Below are 8,064 nucleotides of genomic sequence, written 5' to 3'. Positions count from 1 at the left end.
CTATTCTCTTTATTTTGGTAAAAATGGAATCTGATTTCTCTTCAACCAAACGCTCCTGAAATAATCCTAAAAAAGAATGTATATCAGGGATAGCCTTAGAGAAGCTAATGGGAAGTGAAACCTTTTAAGAGTGATCAAAAGCTGATAAATAAGAGGATTGAATGAACCCTCTCCAGACCTGGGAGTGGGAAAGAAAAAAATGTTAGTGGCAGAACCCTGGGGATTCATGACATTATCTGACAGTGACATGCTGTGCATTAAGAGTAGAAGGTATGTGGCCATCCTTGCTTTCTTACTCTTTGTCAACTCTAGTTCTTTTACTTTTCCCTCCCTGTTTCTTCTGTTCCTTTTTCATAGGCTGCAACTGCTTTGTATCCACACTAGACATATACACTAATGACCTCTCTTATACATATATGTTCTGTGTGGGTATATATATCGATTTATATCTATATATACATGCTTACATATTTCATACATAAATAACTTGTCTCCACAAATTATTAATTTTCTAAAAATGTCATTAAGTAATCAGATTTAATAAACATTTTACTCCGTGCGTTGTATGTCTAAGCTTGTGAAATTATGACCTGACTTGATCAAGAGAACAGGAAAATAGTTGGGTCAAATGAGGTACTAAAGACTGCCAGAGGCCCAGTCAGAAGGCCCAGTCTTAATGTGATTCCCAGAGTGAAGAGACAGGAATTCCGGGAAAAGTGACCAAAATGTGGACAAGCTAGCATACGGTGAATGGAAAGGAAGGAAACTGGGAGGGTTGGAAGGGCTGATGTGACGAGGGGGAGCAGAACATTTCGTTATGGATATAACAGCCAGGATAGTCACTCTCTGTCATACCTGCACCTGGCAGGCAATACCCTACCTCTCCTAGCAGGAGATTTAAGGATGATCATGGTAGCCACAAGCTCAATTGCAAAAGACATTTGTTATTTGTTTTGTCTTTTCTTTTTCAATAGATGTGTATGTAGGCATGAGTGTGTGTGTGTGTGTGTGTGTAATTATTCAATTCCAGCAATTTCTTAAAATTCAAACCAGAGAATTTTCATAACCATCTGATTTTGAGTAAGTAGTCTCCTGGCTTACTTCATCCTCTTCACATTCACCTTTTGATCCCCCAATTGTAACTCTTCTCTTCATAGCAACCAAACTCAAGGCTTTCCTTACTGTACACAGGATTTACCAGTGTCAACCTTTCACATAATCTAGGAGAAATATAAAAAAGAAACTTCTTTTCGAGCTCCATGGCCTACATTCATAAATTGTTCTTATTAGCAATTTGGGTTCTCTGGATTCACTTTCTCTAAAAGTCCCAAATTTCTTCAGGACTTAATACTCTTAACTAACCAATTCCCTTGAAAAATAATAAGAAATAATATTTTTCTTTCTAGGCAATATAATAAAGTCATTTTTTTGAATTAAGAAGGATATATATCCTTGGATTTAATGACTATCAAGAAAATTTCAAAAGGACTTAAGGCTGTCAACAGTAGTTTAGATGAAGCAGAAGATGGAACCAGCAATTTGAAAGATAAAGTAGCAAATAACACCTAATCAGAAGAGCAATAAGAAAAAATAAAGATAGTTTAAGGGGCCTTGGGACAAAACCAAGTGTAAGAACATTCAAATCATAGGGGTACAAGAAGAGAAGAAAGAGAGCAAGGAATTAAAAACCTACTACTCAGTCATAAAAAGGAAAAAAATCTTACTTTTTGCTACAGCATGGATGGACCTTGAAAGTATTATGCTAAGTGAAATAAGCCAGTCAGAGAAAAGCAAATAGCATATGATTTCACCTATATGTGAAATCAAATGAACAAAATAATAAACAAAATAGAAACAGACTCACAGATACGGAGAGTAGACTGACAGCTGTCAGATGGGAGGGAGTTGGAGGCTAGGTGAAATAGGTGAATGAATTAAGCAAAAAAAAAAACCCCAAAAAACAAAAAGAAACTCAGACACAGACAAAAGTATGGTGATTAGCAAAAGGAAAGGTTGAGGGGGCAGGTAAAAGAGGGTTAAGAGGGGATAAATGGTGACAGAAGGAGACTAGACTTTAGATGATGAACACACAATATATAGATGGTAAATTATAGAATTGTACACTTGAAACATATAATTTTATTACCAATGTAATCCCAATATATTCAATAAATATGTAAAAAAATAAAAGAATGCAACTTAAAATAAAAAAAAGAAAAGAAAAAGATGGAAAACTTCCCTAACCAGGCAAAGGAAATAAACATACAAGTCCAGGAAGAATAGAGAATCCCAAACAAAATGAACCCAAAGAAACCCACACCAAGGCACATCATAATTAAAATGCCAAGGGTTAAAGACAAAGAGAGAATCTTAAAAGCAGCAACAGAAAAGGAGTTAGTTACCTAAAAGGGCGCTCCCATAAGACTATAGTTGATTTCTCAACAGAAACTTTGCAGGCCAGAGGGTTTGGCACCAAATATTCAAAGTGATGAAAAGCATGGACCTACAACCAAGATTACTCTACCCAGCAAAATTATCATTTAGAATCAAAGGACATAAATAGAGAGGACCCAAGATGGCAGCAGTGTAGATGGAGGCTACACTCACCTCCTCCAAGGACTAAATGAAATAACAAAGCATTCAGAACACTGCCTAGCATGTATTAGATACTATATAATACTATTTATTAAATCATTTCCGTATGTTCTAGTCCTGTGATATGGCATAAAACAGATGGAACTACTAAAATACCATATTTGGATTAAACTCAATGGGGCACCAAAATACATAAACTAACCCTCAAAGGTTTGATCAAATTTAACTGAAGCAGTAGAGAGTTTAACAATTAAGTTCAAACTGCTTTAAATATTTTCCAGTGATTCAATGGTTTGTGTCTGTATTTCTGACAAGTCCTGTTATTTGTATGTGTTTTTTTTTTTTTGGTTTTATTTTGGGGGTGGGGGAGTGTTATGCCCTTTACTACTAATAATATGTTTTAATCTTCATGTTTTTAAGGGCAGTGTGAATATCTGGGTCATCTCTGCATTCTACATAATGCCTAGAGGATACAGTAGATGCTCAACAAATGTTCAATAAAAATGATAAGTTCTCATTTATGGTGCACTCATTTCTGTGTAGTTAGAAACCAAGCTGCATCATTGTTTTGTTATGATTTTGTGTTCAATTTGACACAAATTTAGACAGAATAGACATAAATTTAACTTAAGGTATAAAAAGAGAAATTACTTTTACTAGAAAGCTGTTTGTTCTGAAATTAGCAAAGAATGAAGCATTTTTCTTTAAAAACAAAACAAAATATAGTATATCCAAAAAATTTACTAATTTCCCTAAAAATGTTATGTTATCCTACACAACTTCTGTTTTATAGTAGCTCCATAATAACTGACATGGGGGAAGCCAGCTGAATAAAAAGGAATTGACGCCAGAATTTTAAATTTACAAACTGAAAAAGAAAAGAAATTCTAGTTAAACATTATGAAAAATTCCAAAATTATTAAGACTTGGACCATCAACCCAGCAGAACTTTAATTCACAGTTATTTTAACTTTAAAGATAAAAAGAAAAGTTAAATATTTTAACTTAAATGTTTTTAATTTTTAAATATAAAAATTTAATAAATACAAAATTAATTTTAATTAAAAATAATTTTTAAGCCCAGCCAGTGGTTGAGCGTTGACCAATGAACCAGGAGGTCACAGTTTGATTCCTGATTCAGAGCACATGCCCGGGTTGCAAGCTCAATACCCAGTGTAGGGTATGCAGGGGGCAGCCATCAATGATTCTCTCTCTCCCTTCATTCTGAAATTAATAAAAATATATTTCAAAAAAAGTAGTATTTAAATCATTCATAACAATAACAGTCTGGTTAGATTCATAGCTCTTACACTTTAAGATAATTTAATAAACCATTTCTTGCCACCAGTGATATCAGTAAACAAATTGACTACACCAGGCATTGTTCTAAGCATTTTAGATATGCTGCCTCATATAGTCCTTATTTTATTTCATTCATTAGCAAACAGGCTTAGTGAAGTTAAATTACATATCCAAAGTCATAGAATTAATGAAATTGGAACCTGGGTCTGACCAACTGTAGGTCTTTGAAGCAAATTCCCAATCTTCTCAAATATATGTACATTTCTCAATAAAGCTAGATTTTTTTCCCTTTTCATGGTCACCAGTATAAAGCAATTTATAGAGCAGTGGTTTGTGTGTTTTTTTAAGTTCTCTGCTAGAAACCTGAATTATTTTAATCACGTTTGAAAGTCCCAAACACCCTTAGCATCCTAGAAAGAGATGACTTTGCATGGTCTCATATACATTAGCATTACCTCAAGCTTCCGAAGTTATTTGTGTCCAAAAGGAAGAAAGGTGTTTGATACCTGAAGGCTGCTGTTAGTCATCTGCTGTTGCTGATATTAGGTGTTTTGTTTTTTTATTACTCAAGTGTGACATGGCATTTTCTTTAATTCTCACAACAGTTCTCTTAATCAGTTTCAGTTATGTAAATTTTGTTGTCTTTTGAGTAACTTCTCCATGATCTTTCCCTTTTCAGTTTTTACCACTGCAGAGATTTTTGAGGTGAAACAGCTTTTGTGTGTCTTGTCAAACAAAGATGCTCGGTTTAGGGGCAGGCAGCCAAAGTTTCCCACAGAGAAGCCAAGATGCTAAAAGGGGAAGCCTAGGTTGGGGGTTTTTATAGTCACCAATATCCCCTGAAATGCTGACCAAATAGCTTCACCTCACTCTTATGCAAAAACTTCACATCCTAAACTCAGTTCTCAGACTGGATAAATATAAGTTAGGATCATTTTTGCAAGCTTTCCCCAGGTCCAAATGTTTTAGTTATTTCATATCTATGGAAGCATTTTCATGTCTATTAACAGTGGGTTGATTTGGTTCATTTGTTTGTTTATAATATCATTTACATCACGTGGATCCAAACCCATAGCTGCTTAATCAAAGGCTATAAATTACCTGATCATGCCTCCACATACTAGAGGTGTGCTGAGGTGACACCAGTGAAAAATAGAGGAAAATTAAATGAAAAAAAGTAATAATTCAAATCAGTTGGGTTCAAGCCCAGACTGAAATCCGGTGGTGGTGGAATTTAGATGTTTAAACTTCCTCACAACTGATGTTTGTATTGGACTTATACATTGAGAGTTATTATTTCCTTTAAAGTTTATAAAATTCCCTGAAAGGCAAGTAATTGAGCTCAAACTTTTAAAAACTATAGTTTATTTATTTATGACTAGAGGTCCAATGCATGAAATTAGTGCAAGAGTGCCTTCTTTCCCCTGGCTGCCGGCATGGGCTTCCCTCTGGCACCCGGGACCCGGGCTTCCCTAGCAGCCCTGGCTTCATCTGGAAGTTTGTCCGGAAGGACATCCAGTCTAATTAGCATATTATGCTTTTATTATAGATAGGTAATATGCTCACAGGATTCAAAAGTTACAACAGTAAAATTCTCCCACCAGGAACCCAATATGCCACCCCAAAGGCAACCAATTTTACCAATTTCTTATGCATCCTTTCTGATATATATGTTTTGCATAAATGGCAAATATACATCTATATTTTTTTCCTTTCAAAGGTGCAAAATGTATATCTCGAAAGATACATAGTGTACATAATATATGCTTTAAGTGTACATAGTATACATACTACTAGTAAGTACCTAGTATGCAAAGTAAGTGTTCATAGTGTACATGTTATATGCTTAATATAACATGTGTACAGTGGCATACTGTCCACTGTTCTGTAACTTCCTTTTTAAGTGATAAATATATATTGGAGATCTATTTTTATGACAGTTCAGAAAGAATTTATTTGTTTACATGGCTATCTAATAAAGTATTCTATTGTTTTGATGTGTCAGCACATTTAATCAGTTCCCTATTGATGGGTGTTTGGGTTGTTTCCAATGTTTTTCTATTATAAATAAAATTGCAATGAATATCCTTTATACATAGGTCATTTTACACCTATGAGAATACAGTGTAGGGTTAATTTCTCTAAATGGAATTACTCTGTCATAATTTTTATAGATATTGCCAAATTATCCTTTTCAGAGGTTGTACTAATTTAGATTTCCACTAGAAATATGAGGGATCACAGATTTTCTTCAATCATTAAACTTATCTATAATAATAAAAGCATAATATGCTAATTAGACCAGACAAAGTCGGGGCTGCGAGGGAAGTCTGGGGCCCAGGTGACAGAGGGAAGCCAGTGCCAGCAGCTGGGGGAAGGAAGGCCTATTCTCACATGAATTTCGTGCATCGTGCCTCTAGTCCTTGATAAAAAGAAAAAAAAAAACACCTGCTTTCTACACAGCTATGGTTTGAAAGTTTTGGTCCACCTCTTTGCCCCAAATCCTAATCCCCAAAATGATGGTATTAGGACAATGGGGTCTTTGGGAGGTGCTTAGATGGAGCTCTCATGAATGAGATGACTGTTCTTTTGAAAAAGACCCCACAAAGATCCCTTGTCCCTTCTACCATGTGAGGACACATGAGCCAGGAAGAGGGTCCTGACCACAACACAACCCTGCTGGTGCCTTGATCTTGGATATCCCAAACTCCAGAAATGTGAGGAATAAAAACTTCCGTTGTTGATAAGCTACCCAGTCTGTGGTGTTTTGTTATGGCAGCCTGAGTGGACTAAGATGTTCATCCTCAGAGGTAGGCACCTCTCCATTCTCCAGGGGCCAAGTGGGATCTGGCCTCCTTGCTGCAGGTTTCCTAGCACCTAGGATTTCCTCCCTCTGCTTCACAGCTTTTGATGTCCTCTCTTCTCACTGTTGTTTTTTGTTTTTTTTTTCCCAGTTTTTTTATTGCTTAAAGTATTACAAAGAGTTCTTTTCACTGTTTTGAGACATTTTCTTGAAGTCTCACATTCCCTAACACTTGAATTATTACTTAATTCTTCATGAATGTATGTATTGTCTCTTCAGATAATAAGCTCCATGACTGCATGAGCCACATTTAATGTCTTTCACTTCCCCACAACACACTGTAAATGCCTGGCCTGTGGAAGATGCCCAATGAGTAACTGTGAGCCACTGAGCTGCTTGTAGTGAATTGTGGGAAGTGCAGGTGTTATTGTGATACTTTCTATGTCTGAGCTTTGGCATAGGGCTGGGGAGGGAAATCGACCCTCAGGCTACAAAGAGAGAGCGAGCAGGTAAAGGGAACTACACAGAGAAAAATCAGATTAATATGTTGAGGTATACTGCAATCCTGCCGCACAGCCTTCTTCTGTTATTATCGGAGCCTATTCAGTTATTATCTTGAAAATTACCCCTTCTCAAAATGTAGGCACAGGAACACTATTTGAACTCATTACAGCACCATCGTAGTCACCCCCAGGGATATCAACACATTGAGAACCTTTGTGGGATCCTTTGGCTAGTCCCCAGCTTAGAGATAATGCAAGTTTAAAGACTGGGTGGATCTTCACCTCCCTTTCCCTCACCTTCAACCAGGTTGCTGCTGCTCATTTCCTCAGGCCTATCTCTGCAATGCGTGTCCCTTAACATTTCTGACCTGCCCTCAACCCTTAGGTCACACCCTGGTTTGTCACCTGACATGGAAGGCTCTGGTGAGGGATTGAATTCTGGTTGTGAGTGAGACTTCACTCCACCGCTGCCTATCTCCCAAGCCTGACTTTCTCCTCAGCCAAGACAGGATTAGATACTCATTTTCTGCAAGAAGGTATCTCCTACAGAGTTCACACTGAGTGGAAAGAGGAGATGGGGAATCTGTGTTTACCAATAATGTTTCCTCAATGGAAATGGATATTCTAGACTTCCTGTCCATCCAATTGCATTTTTCTATTATAGAATATGTAATCAGATTATTAATAAGTGGGGAAAATGGAGCCAAAAAATAGCTTCACAATAATTAAGAAACTAAGTAGTTTATATTTCAGCCAATATTTGGCTATTTACTCTCCATTCAAAATTAATGTCATAGTCTTATATACAATACTTTTAAATGACCTTTTTACATTTTTTGTTGAGGGAAAAGATCTAAATAA

Source organism: Myotis davidii, unplaced genomic scaffold, assembly GCF_000327345.1.
Source record: "Myotis davidii unplaced genomic scaffold, ASM32734v1 scaffold1597, whole genome shotgun sequence".
Taxonomy (NCBI): domain Eukaryota; kingdom Metazoa; phylum Chordata; class Mammalia; order Chiroptera; family Vespertilionidae; genus Myotis; species Myotis davidii.
This window is presented reverse-complemented; position numbering follows the sequence as displayed.